The 23334-nt window shown below is 37.9% G+C and overlaps 1 protein-coding gene and 1 pseudogene across 1 annotated transcript in view; both read right to left on the reverse strand.

Moving 5' to 3' along the window:
- The window catches only part of NUDT3 (nudix hydrolase 3), a 103277-nt gene that overhangs the window by 29184 nt on the left and 50759 nt on the right, over positions 1-23334 (reverse strand). The window lies entirely within an intron of this gene.
- Positions 12756-16196, reverse strand: LOC111819073 (60S ribosomal protein L35a pseudogene; annotated as a pseudogene).

Below are 23334 nucleotides of genomic sequence, written 5' to 3' on the forward strand. Positions count from 1 at the left end.
TTTTAAGAACTACCTATATGGGATCAAAGTGACAACAGCAACTTGAAAGATTAGATAGGAATCTTGAGGGACGATGAGTTTATATTAATGGGGGAGGAACAACTCAGAAAATGGGCGTGAGAATGGTTGCACAACTTAAAGAATGCAATCAGTGTCACTGAATTGTACATGCAGAAACAGTTGAACTGGCATATGTTTTGCTGTGTATATTCTCAACAACATAAAAGGGGGGGGGAATCTAAAAAAAAAAAAAGTACAATATGGAGGTTCCATAAAATTTTGTTTTTATAAAAAGTCCTTGCTGCACCCCTACCATACACCATATATAAAAATTAACTCAAAATAGATCAGCGGCCTAATTGTGAGACCTAAAAGTATAAAACTGTTAGAAGAAAATATAGTGGTAAATCTTCATGACCTTGGATTTGGATTCTTTACTATGACATCAAAAGCATGAACAACAAAAGAAAAAAGATAAACTGGACTTGGAGCCCTGCATGTGTAATGGTTAAGCGTAGGGCTACTAACCAAACGGTCGGTAGTTCGAATCCACCAGCCACTCCTTAGAAACCCCATGAAGCAGTTCTTCTCTGTCCCATAGGGTCACTATGAGTCAGAGTCGACTCCATGACAACAGGTTTGGTTTGGTTTGGTTTTTGGTGCATCAAAGGACATTACCAAGAAAGTGAAAAGAGCCTACAGAATGGGAGAAGATATTTGCAAATTATATATCCGCTGAAGGTCTAATATCCAGAATATATAAAGAATGCTTACAACTTAACAACAAAAAGACAAGCCATTTTTTAAATGCATAAAAGACTTAAACAGATACTTTGACAAAGAAGATATACAAATGGACATTAAGCACATGAATCGATGTTCTGTATCATTAACCATTAGGGAAATGCGAATCAAAACCACTTCACACCCACCAGGATGGCTATAGTCAAAACTGGAAAGTAAGTGTTGGCGAGAATGCAGGGAAACTGGAATCCTTGTACACTGCTGATAGAAGTGTAAAATGGTGTACCACTCTGGAAAACAGTTTGGCAGCTCCTCAAAAAGTTAAACATGGAATTACTATATGACTCAGCAATTCTACTGCTAGGCACATACCCAAGAGAACTGAAAACAGGTACTCAAATTCTTGTACATGACCGTTCATAGCAGCACTATTCACAGTAGCCAAAGAATTCAAACGTCTACCAACAGATGAATGGATAAACAAACTGTGATGGGGGTGTGTGTGTGTGTGTGTGTGTGTGTGTGTGTACATACTGACTCGCTGGCAACGGGTCTAGGTTTTGGTTATACATATATACATACATATATACATACATACACACACATATATATATATATATATAAAATGAAACATTATTCAGCCATAAAAAGGAACAAAGTACTGACACAAATGCTACAAAGCAGATGAACCTTGAAAATACGCAAAGTGAAAAAAGCCAGACACAAAAGGTCATATATTGTTATGATTCTACTAATATGAAATATCTAGAACAGGAAAATCAATAGAGACAGAAAGCAGACTGGTAGGTGCCAGGGGCTGGGGGAAGGGAGAAATACAGAATAACTGCTTAGTGGGTATGAGTTGTATTTTGGTGTAATGAAAGTGTTTTGTTTAACTAGATAAAGGTGGTAGTTGTACAACACTGTGAACGTACTAAGTGCCACTGAATTGTTCATTTTAAAATCGTTAATTAAAGAAAAAAAAAAAGAGTCCTCAAAGAGTTAGGAAGCATTATATTGGTAGGATATAAATGCTTCTGCCCCTGGTGAAGCTTAGGCCCTTCATCTCTAACTCTGTGCTAGGTCAAGTCTCACAAGTTGCCCTGTAGCCTTAACAACGGACTCCTCCTAAGATACCTCCTGTACCAAGAATCTTTGATACTCAGACAGAGACACTTGGCTCTCCTTTGGGGAGGGACAGGAAGGAATGAGCACTCACTGAACACCTACTGTATACCCACTTATTCCCAGGAGGTACAATCAAGCCCTTCTCAGCTGCCCACCAAGTTCCTGTGTCCCGTCTGAGGTGCCTCCACCACTGCCCTCAGCTCACTGGCAAATAGCACTAAATGACAGAGAGTCCTGACTCAAACTCCAGTTACATGACAATCAGCTATTTCCTTCCCCAGAGTCTGCATCCCAGGAGAGCAGCCTTTAGAAAGTTATTCTTAGTTTTATAATACTAAATTATAAAGCTAAAATAATATACTATTTCCATAAAAGAAAACTTTCTCCTTGAAAATCATGACCAGTGTTATATTTTTAAACATTCCTTGGAACTGTATTTTATCAAAAGAAAAATAAACCCAAATATAATCATGTTTGTTAACTCAAGCTAAAAAGTTGAAAAAAAAATACTCCAAAGACTCTCCTAGACAATGGCACTTAAGTCATAGCTATCTAATCTACAAAGAAGATTAAGAAGAAAAAGTAGAAAAATGACTTAGCTCTTCCCTGATTTGTTATATAAATAACAACATTTAGTCTTTCTTGCTAGAGTTCTCCACTTCCTGGCAAAGGGTTTGCCAGCCATTCTGAACCTATACATTTGCTTCAAAGGCTGACTAGAGACATCCAATTAAGCTACAGTCCTAACGAAAGACCTTTACAGGGATATTTCAAAGCTAAAGCAAAGTAAAGGAAACCTCTGACATAAAGTATAACCATTTAATTTCGAAGTTTCAATCAACGTGAAATGTTAATTAGTAAATTTAGTCAGTGTTATTGCTTTCCACATCCAAAACATGACTACATGTAATAATGAGGCTGGAAAAAGCCAGGCTTATCACTTTGCAGTCACACTTCAAAGCAAACACTATTACCAGTAAATAGCTCTCCCTAATAAGTTCTGTGGACAACGCATTGAAAATTTACTGTACAAAACAACAAAACAAAAAATCCTTTACTGTAGCCAGAGATTTCACTCCCACCTTATAAAATAGTAGTGCTGTTCTGGTCAATAAATTCTTATTCTCAAGCTTGATTTTTAAATGCAATTATTCTCTAAAAAGAAACAAACGGCAAAGCTCAAAGATTATGAAAATGATACACTAAGAAAAAAATCAGAATTTGTTATTTATTCAACAAATACTCATTAAGCATCATCATGAGCCAGGAACTGGGGATACAGAAATACTGGGGGTGCACAGATTAAAATCACTTCAATTTTGAGGTAGATCAAAGTGGGGGACTGGCTAACCAAGGATCAGACTATTTATGAAGCTCAAGTCATTGAGACAGGTGTTATCAGTGGAGATGGATGAAGAGACCTACAAAACAGGCCCACTCATATACGGACACTTGGATTAATGACACAGGTTGTTCTGTAGAGCAGGGAGAAATCAACAGGTGGGACTGTAACAACTTGTTATCCATATGGATACAGAGAGAAATCATATTGATTAGGGACACATGTGTACAGTGAAAGGCTAAAGAAATACACGGGGATGATAAACCAAATGGAGGGAAAAAGAAATATATAACAGGCTTCAGCTGTATCAGTAATGTTTTATTTCTTGTTTTTTTTAAAAAATTACTTTAATATTGCTTAATACAAATTTTTAAAGAATATAAACGACAGCCATAATCCCAGCCCTAAAAGAACCGAGTATGTGATGAGGGAGGGAGGAGGGAAAGTAATAACATAGAATGAGAAATGCTTTGGTTGAGACACCTAACTCAGGCTGGAGGTGGAGGTGGTAGAGGGATGGTAAAGAAACGTTTCTTAAAGGAAGTGACTTAAGCTGAATCCAAGCTCAAGAAGGACATTTATTCAACAAATGTTCATTAGACGCCTACTGTGTGCTCATGTGCTTGGGACACAAAAGCAAGGTAGTTACAGCCTTAGCCCTCAAGAAATTTAAAGTCCACTGGATGAAACAGACAAGAAGTGAGGTGACTGATTATATGTCAGAGACTGTGGCAGAAACAATAATGCACAACCGATATTCCATGTGCTTGTCTACAGTATCCAGCCCCCTTGCTGTTAGGTGAGGCAATGACTAGTTCTGGCAAATGAAATGTGAGCAGAAGGGACATATGTCATTTCTGGGCAGAGACAGTGAGAAGCTCATCTGGTCTCTCTTCTTCTGCCTCAGTGCTCAAGGACACTGTGAGTTCCAGTTGGTACAGCTACAGGCCTGGGTCCCTGAATGGAGGAGAGTTCCTGTGTGGAGCAAAGTCTTTCACAACCCATGATTGATATGCATTTTAACATGGAACAAAACTTTGTTATGTTAAAACTATGGGATTTCAGGGTAAGTTTGTTACTGCAGCATAACCTAGCCTATCCTTACAGAGTGAGAAGTCAATGAGATGTCTGAACATCTGTTCTGTTGCCTGCCTCATATCCAATCCCCAAGCTAGGGCCTGACCCATGTAAAACCAAACCAAACCAAACCTGTTGCTGTCTAGTCTATTCTGACTCATAGTGACCCTACAGCACAGAGCAGAACAGCCCCATAGGGTTTCCAAGGAGCAGCTGGTGGATTCAAACTGCTGACCTTTTGGTTAGCAGCTGATCTCTTAACCCACTGCGTCACCAGGGTAACTGGCCAATAAATGTTTGATAAATGAAAGAATGGACCAATGATTGTATGCAGACAACTGCTTTAAAATAGAAATGCAGAGAAGGAGGTACTTAAGAAGGCTGCACAAAAAGGAAGGGGTCCAATTACAGGGTCTGGAATGAAGACAATGGGGAAGTCACTGAAGTTGTTTAAGCAAGGAAATGATATAATCCAATTTGAGTTTTAGAAAGGTCAATTTGACAGTAATATACAAGATGGGTTGGAGATGGGCAAGCCTGGTAACTGTGCAGATTTCTACAGTAATTCAGGCTGAGAAAGAATGAGGTCAATAAGAGTAGGGGTTGGGATAAGTGATAGGTTTCCAAATATACAGAAGGAAGAACCCACAGGGCCAGGTGACTTCCAGGATGTGAGCTGGGAGGCTGAAGACAATAGTGCAGCTGCCCTCCAAGAAGAAGAATGTGGAGGGGGTCAATGGAAGAGGGAGCTACAGAGAGGAGTTAAATTACCCTCTTGAACATACTGAGGCTATGGTGAGAGTTCAGTGAGATGTCAAATGAATATTTCTAGTGGGGAATTAGATAAACTTGGGACTGGAGCTCAGATGAGACAGCGAGACAGAGATTGTGAAACAATGGTCTTGGAATCCTCTGTCCAGGATGAGACTGACACAAGGGAGAATATATGTATTGGCAAAGCTCTAGCTAAAGGTGCTATTCCCATTAACCTTATTTTCTCCCAGTTCCCTTGGTGTCAGGCAAGTCTCCATTCCCACTGCCAATGGTGCACTGTAGGTAGATGTATTCTAGGTATTCCAGGTTAAACTGCTAGAAATATTTTCCTTAAAGAAATCTGGTTATCTATGGTGATTGGGTTCTACAGCACTGTAACAATTAGAATATATTAGTGTAATAATTAGAATTAATTTTGATGGGCTGATCTAAAACCCCAATTTCCATTTATAATATTGTTTCTACTGAAAAGAGCTTTCCCAGTTCCAAAGATTGATAATTATCACTACTTTCTATATATGTTACCCGTTGCCATCGAGTCGATTCCAATTCACAGTGACCCTACAGGACAGAGCAGAACTGCCCCATAAGGTTTTCAAGGAGCGGCTGGTGGATTCGAACTGCCGACCTTTTGATTAGTAGCCGTAGCTCTTAACCACTGTGCCACCAGGGCTCCTTTGTATGTTAAATATGTATATACATATATATATATATATACCTCAGAGAAACATAAGACCTGATTAAGCTACTAAAACTACTATAGTTATAAAATTAAGAATTATGTAATACAATAAATTCTTATTTAACTAGAATAAGTAGGAAATATGGGAACTCCTGATTAACAAACTATGTATCTTAGGTGTATTGCTAATATCCAGAGAACTGCACATAGTAACCACTAACATGATCTCATTTCCAACAATGCAACACCCCTGGCATTTGACAGCCCCTCAGCACTGCCATTACTGCCAGAGAGCTCTGCTGGTATCCCAGATGGCACAAGTGCTGCACCCTACCAATCTGTGATATGCCCTGCAAGCTGCTTCTAAAGCCCTTCTGTTTATCTGTCTCAAAAATACGAACAACATAAAAGTAAATATCTGTATTTGCTTGGACTACAGGTAAGTGGAAGTTTATTCTTTTTTCAGAATGTTTTAAAGAACAGCAGTTGCAAATTCTTGTGCACAATGACTTATAAAATGTTTAAAAGATGAGTAAGGCTGAATGTGAGGTAAAATAATTTGTTCAAATTATCACATGTCCAAGCATTAATAGTTTCAGTTCCTAGACTTTTAAAGCCATTTTATGCTTTAGCTATTTTTTTCCTATACCGGAGCTAAAATATTGTTAAAAGGAGGAACAACTAGACATAAACAATCAGTTTACAAAATGCTGTTCAAAAACATCTCTTTAGTTTATCTAGCTAATCAGGCTATTTAACAAAAAAGGAAATTCCCTGCCTAGTACAAAGAAACACCATATTGTTCTGCAAACAGATATTCTGACAGTTTTTAACCTTGGGAGCAACAAGGTATTCTGAAAAAATATGAAAAGACAATCACAGACATAAACTATTATACACAGATATCATTCTTAAGGATGAGTTCCCAGGGCATAATACTAGATTTCTTAACGTGTTCTGCTTATCTATGCAAGTTGACACCCAAATGTTAAAAATGACTACACGTAGCACTTTATACTGCATGGTATTCAACTGACCTTTTTATTCCTAAAGAGAATAGGAAAAAACCAGTATACTGGCTGTATTTCCAAAAGTTAACATTGGTTTATTAGTAAATATAAAAAAATGACTACTAATTCTCAGTATGAAGCTCCATTTTTCACATTTGTTTAGAAACTATCATACTTCAACCAATTCCTTACTTAAGCATTTATTCCACAACTGATTTCTGTGTAGTCACTATTTGCTTGGAGTTCAACTGAAATGTGGGGTAAGGGGAGTAAGTGCTCTAAGGAGTTAAGACTTTATCCTGAAGGCAACTGGGAGTTGTCCGTGGCTTTCGAAGAGGAAAATGGCAACGTGACTTGTGCTTTGGAAGCCGGAATCTGGAAGCTGAATGTGTGTGTGATGGGCTGAAAATGGGGCAAAGAGGTCAGCTAGAGAGGATAAGGGGCTCAGCATACCTAGGGATGGGGAGTAGCAGGTAGATTCAAGACATATTTGAGAACAGTATTGACAGGAACTGGTAACTAATTGGAAGAGAGAATGCTGCAAAAGGAATGTAGAAGCCAATTGCTTCTTTCTGGGGTCAGCAGGTGTCTTAGTCATCTAGTGCTACTCTAACAGGAATACCACAAGTGGATGGCTTTAACAAACAGAAATTTATTTCTTCACATTAAAGTAGGCTAAAAGTCCAAATTCAAGGCATCAGCTCCAGGGGAAGCCTTTCTCTGTCGGCCTTCTTCTCACCAGTGTTCCCCCGGACTTGGAGCTTCTCCGCGCAGGGACCTCAGGTCCAAAAGATGCCTCTGCTCCTGGCACTGCTTTCTTAGTGGTATGAGGTCCCCAATTCTCTGCTTGCTTCCCTTTCCTTTTATCTCTTGTAAGGTAAAAGTTGGTGCAGGCCACACCCTAGGGAAACTCCCTTTACATTGGATCAGGGGTGTGACCTGGGTAAGGGTAGTGTTACAATCTCACCCTAATCCTCTTTAACATAAAATTACAATCACAAAATGGAGGTCAACCACACAATTCTGGGAATCATGGCCCAGCCGAACTGATACACACATGTTTTGGGGGATGTAATTCAAACCATGACAGTAGGTAGACACAGGTATCTGTTTCTCAAGAGAGGAATACAGTAGGAGATCAGATGGGAAAAGAAAAAATAGAACTTGAGGTACCTACAAGAAAAAATAGCTTGCCAACAATTTCTACGTATAATCCAAACTTTAAAAATTCAATTTAAATGTCTACCTCAAAGCACTCAGCCAAGAAACAACGATTGCCTCTGTGCAGTACAATCGGTGGCACTAAGGAGGAGGAGGCACTTTAAAATCTTGTGTATAGCTTGAATATTTTAGAAGCATTTAAGACTTTATAACTGGCCAAGAAGAATGCCATGCATTATTCCCTAGGAAATTTCTGAAAGCTAAATGGACTGAATGAAGTATTTAGAATGCTCAAGTTTCTTGAGGTTATTTAAACAAACAAAGCCACAGCAACGGCATTCCTTATATCCACAAACTGCATTATTTTCCCACATGCCATCTCAGAACTACAGGAATACATTGTAAAATCACTGCTCATTAATATACTAATTTTGCCAAGCCACGTACCAAATGATGTCCTCGTAAATACACGCTCATAGAGAAAACATTCACTGTAAACTTAAAGGCAGGTATTGTGTCCCCAAGGAGCATCAACATATTAATCACATTTTCATCATATTTAAAGATATGAAAGTATAAATCAAAAGTGTAAGCTGTCTACGTTATAGAGGAGGAAGGTTAGGTGATTCCCATTCTGGGTTTAATTCTTAACACAAACCAACCACACAACTGCAAAAAATAAAACAAATTAAAAAATTCTCTCTCTCTAGACTTCAGCTTCCCCCATTTTAAAATGAGGTGGTCCAAATAGTCTCTAAAACCTTTACAGTATTAACATTCTATGGCTTTATGTTTACACAGGCATGTGTGTCTAGAATTATGGCCCCTAATTTCACTTTTATATCTAATTTTTCAATAGTACACCCTGCATATTTTTAAAAGTTACAAAAGGACACATATTGAAAAGCAAGCTTTCCTTCCTACCTCTTCCCAGAGGCAATTCTTGTGAAGATTTCTTGAGATATTCTAGCATGAGTATACAGATACATATTTATTCTTCTCTTTCCTCTTTTTTTAACCCAAATAGTAACCTTTCATACACACTGTCCTACCTTACTCTTTCACTTAACACATAAACCCGTTGCCATCGAGTTAATTCTAACTCATAGCGACCCCTATAGGGTTTCCAAGGAGCAGCTGATGGATTCCAACGGCCCACCTTTTGGTTAGCAGCTGGGCTCTTAACCACTGTGCCACCAGGGCTCCACTTAACACACAGTGGAGATCGTTTATTTCATCAGTACACAGAGAAAAGCCTCTTGTTTTTTTAACGATGACATGGTAGTTTTAAAAACTTCTATAACATGGAAAATTTCAAACATACACAAAAGTAGAGAGAAAAATAACTCCCCAAGTATATATCACCCAGCTTCAATAATTATCAATGTTTTGCCAATCTTGTTTTATTTACCTATACCCTACCACCTCCAGGAATATTTTAAGGCAAATCCCAGACATTAATTCGTTTCCCCACTAAATACTTCAGTATGTATCACTAACAGATAAGGACTTTAAAAAAATATAACCACACTGTCATTATTACTCATAGCAAAATAAACAATAATATCTTGTCATCTAATAAACAGGTCATATTCAAATTTCCCCAATAGTTTCAAAAATATTATTTGACAACTGGTTTATTTACATGAGGATTCAAACCAGGTCCATACATTGCAGTTGGCCGATATGACTCTTAAACTTCTTGGTCTAAAACAGATCCTCATCGTCGCCCTTTATTTTCAAGCCATTTAAGTGTTTAGGAAAAAAACAGGTCATTTATCTTGTAGAATTTCCCACATTCCTGCACTTGCTGGTATCCTCCTTGTGATACTGTTCAATTTGCTTCTCTATCATCCATATTTCCTGTACACAGGTAGGTAGATCTTGAAGTTCGATCAGATTTGGATTCGGTTGTTTTCGAAGAAAATTTCAATGAAGGTGCTATGCACTTCCTATGCATCACACTGTGAGATGTGTAAGATTCGGCACCACTTTTTAGTGATGTGAAGGTGAAACTGTGGTTTCAAGTGTTGTCACATGGTCTGTCTGTTACAGAGTTCACCAAGAGTCTTTCATTTATTGGCTTTCGCATATTATTAACAACAGCCATTTACATCCATTTTTTCATTAGGGAACACAAGATTTTGATTTTTTATCACCCCTTCCATATTTATTTATTAGCTGGAATTCTATTAAGAAGAAACTTCCCTTGTCGACTGTCTGGTTCCCCTAATACAAGAAAGAAAAGATAGATGTATGACTTTCTTCTCCTTATTTACTAATTTTCAGAATAATGAGATGGTGTCCAAGCAACCTCGAAATTCTTTTTGTTGCAGTATCATTAATAACTCACGCATTTTTATATTTGATGTGCTTGAATTAACTGCAATCATAATTCTTTTTGATGTTCTCATTTTTTAATTAGTAAGAGACACTTCAGTCCTCATCAAAAGGGGGAAAATGCAGAACAGAACTGAAAAAGACTCATAGAACCCAGACTTTCTAGAGTCATGGAGGCTGGATGAACCCCTAAAACTATTGCCCTGAGACAATTTTTAAATCTTAAACCAAAAATATCCCCTGAAGTCTTCTTAAACCCAAATAGTTTAGCTTAACTAGTAAAGAATGTCTGCCTTGAGCATTGTGCTCTTTTAAGATCTATCTATATGGGATCAAATGGACAAAAGCAACTCAAAAAAATTAGACAGGAAACTTAGGGGAGAGTGAGTTTACGTTAATGGGGGAGAAATCGTAAAGAAGGGTAAGAATGGTTGCACAACTCAAAGAATGTAATCCATGTCACTGAACTGTACATGCAGAAGTTGTTGAATGGGTGTATGTTCTGCTGTGTATATTCTCAACAACATCAAAAACAAAATAAACTATTAAAAAAGAGGGAGAGACCCTTCAGAGTTGGCTCCTGTTTCCTTTTCTCTCCAGTACTTTATTATGAAATATTCAAACATACAGCAAAGTTGAAAGAATTGTACAGTGATCACCCATATACTTTAATTCTACTGGTAATGTTTTATAGATTTTGCTTTATCCCTTGTGTCTTTTTCATATAAATATTTAGTCTTGGGTTGTTTTCTTGCTTTTTGTCATTATATCTCAGGCTCACCTTAAGCATTTCCTGTCCCAGATCTAAATTCAATCATTTCTCTAAGGACCCCTGGTTCCTTTTAATGGGAAATAACATTTAGTGACCTCTATTTAGGTACTGGCTGTGTTGTCACCGCTTCTAAGCCTTTTCAATGACAGTTAGGAAATATGTATTATTAGAAAGAGAAAAACAAATTATGGGTCATACTGATATTTCCATTTCACATTTAAGGTTACAAGGCTTTTATTTCTTGGATTTCATACTTACATTTTTTAATGTGGGAAATAACACCAATATAATTATTTGATTTATCCTATAATATCACTTAATAGTTACAAATTAACAGTACTATTAACCATAAAACTACTAAGTACAGTTAAAATTTCTCTGTAGTTTTTCTGAGCCTAAGGATAGATCCCATTAGAGCTATTCAGTCAAAAAACTGCTTTAAAGCCACATGAAAGATTTTATTTTCCATGTGATTATGCCACCAGTTTGATATACAGTCAAATTCATTTGCTTTCATTTGTTTTCCATTTTTAGAAATAGTTTTTGTTGTAACTGAAGTATAATTCACCAACACTGAAATGCACAGACCGAGTATAGTTGATGAGTCTGACAAATGCACGCACCTGTATCCACACCCCTACAGAGACATACATTTCCATCTCCCCAGAAACTTTCCTGTGCCTCTTTCGTGTCAGTGCCCCCAATCCAGAGGCAAGCACTAATGTGATCTGTACCACCATGCCTGTTCTGGATATTTATATAAATGAAATCATACAGTAATCACTCAGGATTTTATTACATGGCTGTACTATAATTTATTTAACCAGCCCTCTTCATGGACATTTTGGTCATTTCCAATCTTCTACTATTAAAACAATGCTACAGTAAATAGCCTTATACATGAACCATTTCCTACATGTGAATATACTGGTAGAATTCAATACATTCACCCATTCACTCACTGATTCAACTAATATTCACTGTACATCTCCTTGGCACCAAGCACTGTTCTAGGCACTGCAAATACGGCAACAAGTAAAACAAAGACTCTGCTCTTGTGGAACATACAATTTAGTGGGAGAAGACAGACAATAAAGAAACAAAAATAATGTCAGGTGGTTATAAATACTAAGAAAAATAAGGCAGATAAGAAGGCAGAAATTAATGGGTACTCTTTCACACAAGGGGGTCACAGAAGGTCTCTCAAAAGAGGTATTTGAGCAAAGACTTGATCAAAGTGAGGAAACAAGCCTCTGCCTCTCTGATGAAAGGACATGCCAGGCAAAGGTATCTGCAGGAGCAAAGGTCCTGCCCTGAGGCAACAATGTACCTGAATGGTCAAAGTAACAAGGCCAGTGTGGCAAGAGCAAGGGAGAGAGTGGCAGGAGGAGGGAGGTCACAGAGGGCTTCACGGAACAAAATAAGGAGGTAGGGACTTGGGGTATTATCCCAATTGAAGAAGGGTGCCTCTGAGGTGTTTTTAGCAAACACTCAACAGATATTTCAACAGGGTCACTTAGCATACAGCACACATAGCAGACTGAAAGTGGGTCAAGGATGGGGTAGGAAGACCAGTTAGGATTTTTAATAGTCCAAGGAGAGACGTGAAGATGGCTTAAACGACAGAGAGAACAGTGGGGATGGTGAGAAGTGATAAGAAGTATTGATTTGATTACTTAAAGCTGTTTGTAATAGTCCCTTATTACTCTTCTAATATCTACAGAATCTGCACTGATGTCGCCTTTTTTATAAGGCTGATTTCATGGCTGAGGTAGGAAATGTATAAGGTAAATCTGAAACATTTTGTCATACCAGATATTGAGAAAGATATTACCTCTAGGGTGATATAAAAACAAAACAAAAAACGCAGGAATTTTGTTGTGTATATTTTTACCACAATTAAGAAAAGGCTCAGGAGTCAACCTGAAGAGGCTCCTACTGGTCAAGAGTGGCCCAATAAGAATAATAACTGCAATGGATTGAAATGTCAAATATATTTAAATCCATGAGTTCATACTGTTAATTAAAAAAACAAGTAAACTGGTAACCACTAGAGGATGCCAATAAACCAGTTCATTAATTTGAGAACTAACTGGAAAATGAGGAAAAGAATCCATCGTTTATCCTGCCTTTCCTATGCGACCAGATTCACTTCTACTTTGAAGAAGTATTTCAGCTAATAAATAAAGGAATAATAGAATTAAAATATCACCATACTGCCACCTCTAATGAATTAATGAATCCAGGCACCAGACACTAATGGCTGCTAACATCACATGCAAAAAAAGACTGCCTATTATGTGTCTCTTGATGGAAGAATATAACACCATCTATGAAGTAGTCTTGCCAAAAAGAAAAAAAAAATTTGATCAAGGCCAACTACTAATTTAAAGGAAATATAGAAGACAGAGAAACATACTGACTGACACCTTACGGATGCAATCAACAAAACCAAGACTATAAAAAACACTACAGGACAATTTACCCAGTTTCTTCAACAAATAAATCGCAAACGTAAAAAAGGTGATGGAACGGGAACCTATAGCTTAAAAGAGACTTAAAAGACATATGAACCTATTGTACTATATTTAGACCTTATTTGGATTCTGACTGAAACAAAATGTTAAAAAAAAAAAAAAGCTATGACATTTCTGAAATAAGTAGACATTTGAACACCGACCAGATATTTGATGATACTCAGAAATTATTAAATTTTTTTAGGTATGATTGTGGTATTCTGGTTGTTTTTGTTTGTTTTTCAGAGTCTTCTCTTTTAGAAGTACCTACTGAAGTTTATGGATGAAATTATATGATGTCTAGGATTGTATTATCCAAAATAATACAGGACGGGGAAAAGTGGTTAGGGATAAAGACGAAACAAGACTGGCCATGAGCTGATAACAGTTGAAGCTGGGTGACGGGTACATGGGTTCATGAGACTTTTCAGTCTACTTTTGCACAGGTTTGAAACTTCCCATAATTAAAACGTTTTTTTTTTTCTTTTTAAATTCACAATTTTATTTACTTTTCAATAAGTTGAAATCCTTGAAAGGTATAGCATTACACAGATGCGGTGTTCAATGGCCCTAGCAGGAATGCTGCTTTGGAACTTGGCAGAAACTACGCCACTGTTTCCATGCGTACAAGTTACTTTTCCCCAGATTATACTCTGGTTTTGTTAGGTTTGCTGCCAGGAGTCACTGCGTTGTTCTTTACTTTGTACTTATAAGCACATCTCTTGCCTAAATAGAATCTGGTTTTACCTCAGGCATAAACACCTTCAATTTTTAAGAACAGCTGTGTGATCCCTGTGGTTCTGGAGACTCCGTTTACAGCCAGCAAAAATGACCTTAGACCACAGCCTTCCAGACATTTTGCCGATTTAGAAATCCTGTTCCCAGCAGACGTCCACAGGCGTAAAGTTTTTTTTAATGGTCTTTATTATTCTTAGCTCTTTGCACTTCCATATATATTATGAATAAGTTTATTAACAACAACAACAAAAAAAAAACCTGCTGGAATTTTCATTAGCATTGCAAAAACCAATAGATTAATTTTGGGAGAACTGATGTCTGTGCCTTCTCGTCCACGAACAAGGTGTAGCTCTACATTACATAGGTTCTTCAAATCTTTTCTTCTATGACTTGAATTAGATTGTATAATTAGAAGGTCCTGCCCCACTCCAAGGTTATAACAAATTTACCTTTCACCTAATTAATTTATGGTTTTCTTTTTTAATGTTTACACTTTATATGTACATGGAAATTATCCTGGTATAAACATGAAGAAAGAATACAACTTTATTTTTTTCCAGATGGTCTGCCAGTTATTCCTGTATGCATTTAGGTCTATTTCTGGACTTTTTCTGTTCTATTGATTCATTTGCTGATTCATGTCCAGTTTACTATCATTCTATTTTAAGTAACATAACTTTGCAATATGGTTTAATTGGACTAGAAATCATCATGCCAGCCTTCACTCTTCTTTTTCGGAATTTTACTGGCTACTCTTCCATTGTTTGCTTATTCACTTGAACCTTAAAACAGCTTGAGGGGTTTTAAAAAAAAACTGTAATTTCTACAAGGAGCAATTTAAATTTATAGATTAATTTAACAAGAATCGACATTTTATGATGTTGAACCTTCCTAAAAATATGGTATGTTTTTCCATTTGTTCACGTTCTCTCAATAACATTTTAAGTTTTCTTTACACAGATCTTGCCCATTAAGTTTATCTTTTTTTGTTACTGTTATATATAACAGGCATCTAACTCCATTCTATTATTTATTATTTCAAAGAAGTCACACCAAATTTTTACAGGTTACTACGAAGAATATTGATTCCACACATAAGCACAATCAAATGATAGAAAGGAAATTATTTTAAAAAGTAAAAAAGAGATTTTTACTTTTCATCAATGCACTGTAAATCATAATTGCCTAGCCAGCTGCCCAGCTAGAACCATGAGCAGGAGCTACACGAAAGCCAGGCTGTAACAGAGGTAAATCCAGGCCCCGAAGGTCAAAAACAACTGTTCTTTTTCAACTCTGACAACATATATGTGAATTCAAGTTTATCATTCTTATAAAAATGAGAACCAAAAAAGGGCTGCACATATATGATGGATCAGGAATAAAACAAATATTTAACTGTATAGGAGAAAATAGGATGGAAAGATAATTTTAGTAAATTTTATTCACATCTTTTATGTAATTTCAAGTACTATATTTTACAACTTTAACTGCAAATTTATTCTACCACAAAATTACACTTTACTTGATTTAGGAAGATGGGGATTATCACTAGAAATCATGGGGAAAAAACTGTGTAGCCGCTCCATTAAGATTGAGAATTCTTGGCTAAGTTTTTGTACTTGAAGAAATACACTGCTCTAGGACTCACAGAATGGACAGAAGTAAATGTGGAAGGAGAGGGTTCGTTATGGACCAGATGTTTTAATTATTCCAACCCTGTAGAAAACTAATAAATAAATCTTATATAATCAAAAGTCTATTACAGGAGTCTCAAGAAACTTATAACATTGGTTGCCCATGGGGAATGAAAATTGGTAGCTGGGGAGACAGGCATGAAAGGGAGAATTTTCACTGTATCTTAATGTGCCTTTTGACGTTTGAACTAAACAAACAAAAAAAAAAAACAAACACGTTGCCATCAAGTCAATTCTGACTCATAGCGACCATATAGGACAGGGCAGAACTGCTCCATAGGGGTTTCCAAGGAGCGCCTGGTGGATTTGAACTGCTGACCTTTTGGTTAGCAGCCATAGCTCTTAACCACTACGCCACCAGGGTTTGCAAATGTATTACCTATTCAACAATAAATAAATTTAATTTTTAAAAGCCCTTTAAACATCATAAAATGACCAAACAGAGAATAATTTGGAATCTTCTACAAACCACAGTTAAAGACAATGGTACTGGACTACTCAACTCTCCTACTTAAAATGCTGTTGTTGTCCGGTCAATTCTGACTCACGACGGCCCTATGTGTGCAGAGTACAACCTGCTACACGGGGTTTTCAAGGCTGTGACCTTTCAGAAGCAGATCGCCAGGCCTGTCTTCCAAGGTGCAAACCTTCTGGCTAGTAGTCGAGTGCTTAACCATTTACACCAACCCAGGATTCCTAGTCTACTTCGAGATTAATTTAAGTGCTCTTTATCAGTCACTGAAGAGCCATTAGTAAGTCCTATAGACTTTTCCTCTATTTTTAGCAAATCCATAAGAGAGCTAGACTTAGTGGACAATGCCCAGTCTTGGAACATCTCTTCTACTGAACTTCTTTAATCTTTAACTGGCCTTTTTCGTATATATTTTTAATGCAAGCTCTGTCAAATCCTCTTATTAAAGAAAATCAAAATTACAGTTTTTTTTAAAAAAATAATATTTTGTTTTCAATGAAAGTTTACACAGCAAATTACTAGGTTCCCATTTAACAATTTCTGTACAAATTGTTCAGTGACACTGGTTACATTTTTTCACAACGTGTCAACGTTCTCTTTAATTCCACTGTGGTTGTTCCATTTCCAGTAAATTTAATTTCCCTGCCCCCTTGTCATTTTTGCTTAAGAGTAATTGTAGACCATTTGGTCTCACATAGAGGATTTTTTTTTCTTTGTCTTTTTTTTATTGTGCTTTAGATGAAAGTTTACAGAACAAATTAGTTTCCACAAATTAGTTTCTCACTCAACAACACACATTGTTTTGTGACACTGGTTGCCAACCCTGGGACGTGGCAATACTCTCCCCTTCTCGACCTTAGGTTCCCTATTTCCATTTGTCCAGCTTTCCTGCTCCCTCCTGCCTTCTCATCCTTGCCCCTGGGCTGGTGTGCCCATTTAGTCTTGTACACATGGTTGAGCTACATTTATTACTGTTTGTTTTATGTGCCGGTCTAATCTCTGGCAGCAACAAAGAGGAAGACCTTTAACAAGACGGACTGACGCAGTGGCTGCCACAATGGCCTCAAGCATAACGATTGTGAGGATGGCGCAGGACCGGGCAGTGTTTCATTCTGTTGCACGTGGGGTCGCTATGAGTTGGAACTGACTTGACGGCACCTAAAAACAACAACAATCTTTGGCTGAAGGGTTATAGATTATTCTTGACATTTCCTTTTGCAATCATTAAGAGGCCAAGACAAAAATGACTCTGCCCTCCCCTGGAAAAGTATCCTTCCTAAAACAATTTAGTTAGCCACATGTGTATAGTGCCTCTAAAACTTCTACTTTAAAACCCTGATCCTAAATTTGTCTGTTAATTGTACTTCAAACCATTTGGAGAATGAAACTGCCTTACTACACCCACCCAATCAAGTATGTAGAAAACAAAGCCTTTTTCATCTATGCAATTATAATGTCATAAGTTGCCATTTAATAACACATCACCCTAAAGGAAATCTTTTAAAAGAGTACTTTTAAAAATTACTGCGATCTTAAAGAAGTTTTTTCTTTTAATTGAGAAGAAATTCATATAACATAAAATTAACTGTTTCAAAGTTGACAATTCAGTGGTATTTAGTACATCCACAATGTTGCAGAACTACCACCTCTATATAGTTCCAAAACATTTTCATCACCCGAAAAGGAAACTCTGTACTCAACTCAGGCCTGAACCCCAGATCTGACTTTACAGCCATGTTCTTTCCACTATACCACTCTGCTCCATTTGACCTCTGTAGCACTATGCACAGCTAGCTAACACTCGTAACAACAGTCCTGAGTCTGTATCTCAATAAAGAGCAAATTATGCTTATTGTAGATTCAGTTCTCTAGCACATGGATGCTAATACTTTATTTACTTTTTTGGATTCTAATACTTTAAATTAGCAAAACATGTTTAGCATATACCGTAACAATTAAGCACAACATTCAAACCAGCAAGGACCATGTGTTCCTCTCCACTAGATTTCTGGGTAAATCAGAAGCTGACAGACATTTATAGCTGGTTTATCAACTGTGAGACTGGGTCACATGTTAGCAGTCACATCAAGGTTCAACCAGTTCTAAGCCAGCAGAGCCTGGGAGTCCTTCAGTCCTCCAGATCCACATATTCACCTCAAGAAGGATAAAGGGTTATTTGAGTCCCTTTGCAAGTTAACAAGTATTGGCATTTTGTCACTTCCACTAGAGGAAGACAGCTACACAAAATATATTAGGCAAAGGAGGGAAATAACCAAAGGGAAATAAAAACATAAAGGGCAGACTTAAGTCCTCATCCACCTGCAGCATTGAAAAAGAAACTGAATTTTTATCCTAGCCCTTGAAGGGGAATGAGGGAAGCAGGCTTGTCATTTAAGGGTAAGACGCAAACTCAGCAGTTACGGGAGATAAGGGAGTCCTGACACTGGGAAAAGAGGGCCCAAAATAGATGTATTAAACACGGCCAGCTTAGAGTTCTGATCAGCAACATATTTTTAGTAATTGCACATTTATAACTTTCACACGTCAGTTCACAATTAATCTAGCTATCAGTCTTCCGAAATGCAGAAAAGTTCCTCCTACCCATCCCCCATCATTTCACAATGGAAATAATCACACTGTATTAAATAATGATATGATCAAAGCCCAGCACTCTTTTAAATTTTTTTTAATTGTTGTAGTTTAAGTGAAAGTTTACAATTCAAGTTAGTCTCTCATACAAAAATTTATACATACATTGTTATGTGACCCTACTTGCTCTCCCTATACTGTCACAGCACACTCCTCCTTTCCAGCCCTGATTTCTCATGTCCATTCAACAAGCTCCTGACCGTCTCTGCCTTCTAATCTTACCTGTTGCCCATTTAGGTCTCATGTATCTACTTGAGCTAAGAAGCACAGTCTTCACGAGTATCATTTTATGTCCCATTGTCCAGTCCAATCTTTGTCTGAAGAGTTGGCCTCGGGAATGGTCTTAGTTCTGGGTTGACAGAGAGCTGGGGGCCATGCTTTCTGGGGTTCCTCTAGTTTCAGTCAGACCATTAAGTCTGGTCTTCTTACTAGAATTTTAGTTCTGCACCCCACCTTTCTCCAGCTCCATCAGGGACTCTAAGGTGTGTTCCCTGTCAGGCCAGTCACTGGTGGTAGCCAGGCACCATCTAGTTCGTCTGGTCTCAGGATGATGCAGTCTCTGGTTTATGCGGCCCTTTCTGTCTCTTGGGCTGATACTTTCCTTGTGTCTCTGGTGTTCTTCATTCTCCTTTACTCCAGGTAGGTTGTGACCAACTGACACATCTCAGATGGCCACTGACTAGCTTTTAAGAACCTAGACACCACTCACCAAAGTAGTATGCCGAACATTTTCTTAATAAAATTTGTTATGCCAATTGACCTAGATGTCCCCTGAAAGCATGGTCCCCAGACCCCTGCCCCTGCTACTCTGTCCCTCGAAGTGTTTGACTGTACTCAGCAAACTTCTTAGCTTTGGTTTAGTCCAGTTGTCCAGCACCCATTCTGATGGTGCCCTGTTTAAAGCCCTTCAACAGCTCCCTGTCATTACCTTCTGGACTACGGCCACATTCCTGGGTCAGCTTTCTAAGGCTCTCCATTACCTGGCCCCAATCCACCTAGACAGTTACAGTTTTTACTCCCACCATTCACATTCACTCACCCCGCAACCCTACCCCAGTCAAAAGGTAGGTGTGACGGTTGGTGGCCTAAGGAAAGGAGAAAGGAAGGGAAGAAAAACATGGCAGAGATTCTTGCTTATCTCCCAATGTCTGTTCCCACTTCTTCCATAACAAGCTAAAAAAGGAAGCTATTTGCTAACTCACCAGATTGAGTCAAGCTCTCAAGTAAGAACTAAACTTGACTACATCCTATTTTAAGTGACAAATTTCTCTGCTCATGTTTTCTATTGCTGTCAAATTATTACATTACAAAAGCTGTTTTTACTTACCTCTATTGTACATAAAAGGAGCCCTAGTGGTGAAGTGGTTAAAGCACTCTGCTGCCAACCAAAAGGTTGGAAGTTCAAACCCACCAGTCGCTCCATGGGAGAAAGACGTGGCAGTTTGTTTCCATAAAGATCAAAAACTCAAAACCAAACCTGCTGCCGTGGGGTCAATTCCAACTCATAGCAACCCTACAGGACAAAGCAGAACTGTCCCAAAGGGTTTCCAAGGCTGTAATCTTTACAGAAGTACTGCCACATCTTTCTCCCAAGGAGTAGCTGGTGGGTTTGAACCGCTGACCTTTCAGTTAGCAGCTGAGCTCTTAACCATTATGCCACCAGCGCTCCTCATTTATACGTACACTGTCCTTATTTTTCTCATTCTACCGTAAACGAAAAACTTGCTTCCAGCCCTGCATTTGGACACCACTGCTCTGGAGGAAGCTCAGAGCATTACTTCATATCTGAGGAGGGAGAAAAGGAGGAACTATACCATGGACTAAGGGCTCAACTAGCCACCATACTCGAAGTGAGAGGGAGGCAGTTCTGCCAGGGAGAATGAAGAGGTTAAAAGCTCCATCTTCCACAGGGAATATCCATTTTGGATGATGCTTTCTTTGTCTGGATGTCTTCCTTTTAGGACTATTCCAAACTGCTCTTTTTCTCTCTCTTCCCTCCCAGGTGGCTGGGGCCTCAGATGGCCAGGCTCCCTACAAGCTTGAGAAGGGACCCTAACTCTTACTGGGATGACTAAAATCTGGCAAAGAATGGAGCTGGGCAAACCCATAAAGCAAAGAACAGCAGCTTACAACTCCCTTGATTCCAGGGCTTGGAAAGAAAGCCTTGTTTATTTGGCTCTTACCAAATTATGTCATCAAAACACGGTGTGGGGAAAGAAAAAAAAAATGGTATGAATCTCAGACGGCAGTTCCCAACTAGTGATGCTAACAGACTCCTAGGTTTAAGCTCCAGTATTTCAAACAGTAGTTCGATCTGTTGTCTCCTTTCCGCAGAGAGTAAAAAAAAGTGTGCACATGCTATGCCTCGTGAAGATCGAGAAGCTTGCTCGTAACTCCCTTGGCAGCCTAGAAGATTTCGATTGTTTTAGTTTTTAGTTTTAGTCCTATATTGTTTATTGTATACCTATAATAAACTACTGGTTGAATACAGTATACAAAAGGAACACTAGTATAGAAATATAAGTTAACAAGGAACATAAATATAATTCTGCAAATTTCTTTCAAAATAATTTCTACCAGATCTTCAAGTTGCATTCAACTGATCAAAATCCTCTTCTATAACATGAAGTATGTTCCTGTACTTCAAAAACTAATGACTAAAAGAAAAAAATACAGTGATGAGTATCTCCATCTTGACTTTTTATTTACTTGGGACTTAAAGACTACTCAGAGTCTCAATGTTATGTACTGAAAGATACTTGCAAAAGGTAGCTTGCAAAAAAGATGTTTGCAAAATAGAGAAATCTTTATTCTTTTATCATTTATAAAAAATTAAAATTATTCTAACAATATTAAATAAACGATATTTTTAAAATTCAAAAGCAAAAATACCAATAATATACCCTAAGTACCTGTCTACTTTGTAAGCCATAATGTACAGTTACATTGCAATGTATATTTTAATATACATTAGATGCCAAACAGTTTATTTGTTGACAAATCATACTTTTCTTACACGGTTATTTTAAAGTAAATAAAACAATGTGTATTATTTGATAAATGAGGGCAAAGGCAGAAATAAATACAAATATATTAAAATATATATATGTATATATATATATATATCCCCCATCACTTGTTGGAGCCCTGGTGGCGCAGTGGTTAAGAGCTCAGCTGCTAACCAAAAGGTCGGCAGTTCATATCCACCAGCCGCTCCTTGGAAACCCTATGGGGCAGTTCTACTCTGTCCTACAGGGTCACTATTTTATCACCTGTCTGTCAGTTTGTTGTTCTGTGGTGGCTTACATGTTGCTGTGAATGCTGAGAGATATGTCACTGGTATTTCAAATATCAACAGGATTACCCATGGTGGAAAGATTTCAGCAGAGCTTCCAGATTAAAACAAACTAGGAAGAAAGGCCTGGTGATCTACTTCTGGAAATTAGCCAATGAAAACCCTATGGCTTTGCAAAAGAACACTGTCTGACTTGCTTGGTTTGGACATGTCATCAGGAAGGATCAACTGCTGGAGAACAACATAATATTTGGTGAAATACAGGGCCAGTAATGGTAAGGAAGACCCTTGGTGAGATGGACCTGCACAACAGCCGCAACAATGGACTTGAACATGCTGGCTGATCGTGAGGATGATGCAGGACTGGGCAACACTTCATTCTGTTGTATGCAAGGCTACCATAAGTAAGAGCTGACTCAACAGCAGCTATCAATCTATCTATACACATACACATATAAATATATAGACATTCATTTATTCATTCAAAAATATTCACTGGGAATGCTTATGTGTCTGACCTTTGTCTATGTACTGGGACTACACTCTATATTGCTAATCTCATACAGTCACCATTAAGGAGGGGGAGTCATGTAAACAAGTAAATAAAATAGTATCAGATAGGTGTGAGGAAGAAAATTAAAGGGCATGATGTGACAGTGTGTGACTTGGAGGGCAATATCAAATACAGCCAGAGAAGGCCTCTCTGAGAAAAACCAATATATTGATCTAAAATGATTCATCCTTTTACTTAATTTATCACATGCCACTCCAGAATGGTAAAAAGAATTTTAAAAATTCCTACAGAAGATTACAGCTAGCCATAAACAGGGCATATGCCTAGAGGGTCTTCTCAGGTACCGTATGCAGTATCAAGCAGCTGGTAGAGACTCCAAAGACTCGAAGACCCTAACCCTGACCTCTTCCTGGTATGATTAACACA

This window comes from Trichechus manatus, unplaced genomic scaffold (genome assembly GCF_000243295.1).
Source record: "Trichechus manatus latirostris isolate Lorelei unplaced genomic scaffold, TriManLat1.0 scaffold00261, whole genome shotgun sequence".
Classification (NCBI taxonomy): domain Eukaryota; kingdom Metazoa; phylum Chordata; class Mammalia; order Sirenia; family Trichechidae; genus Trichechus; species Trichechus manatus.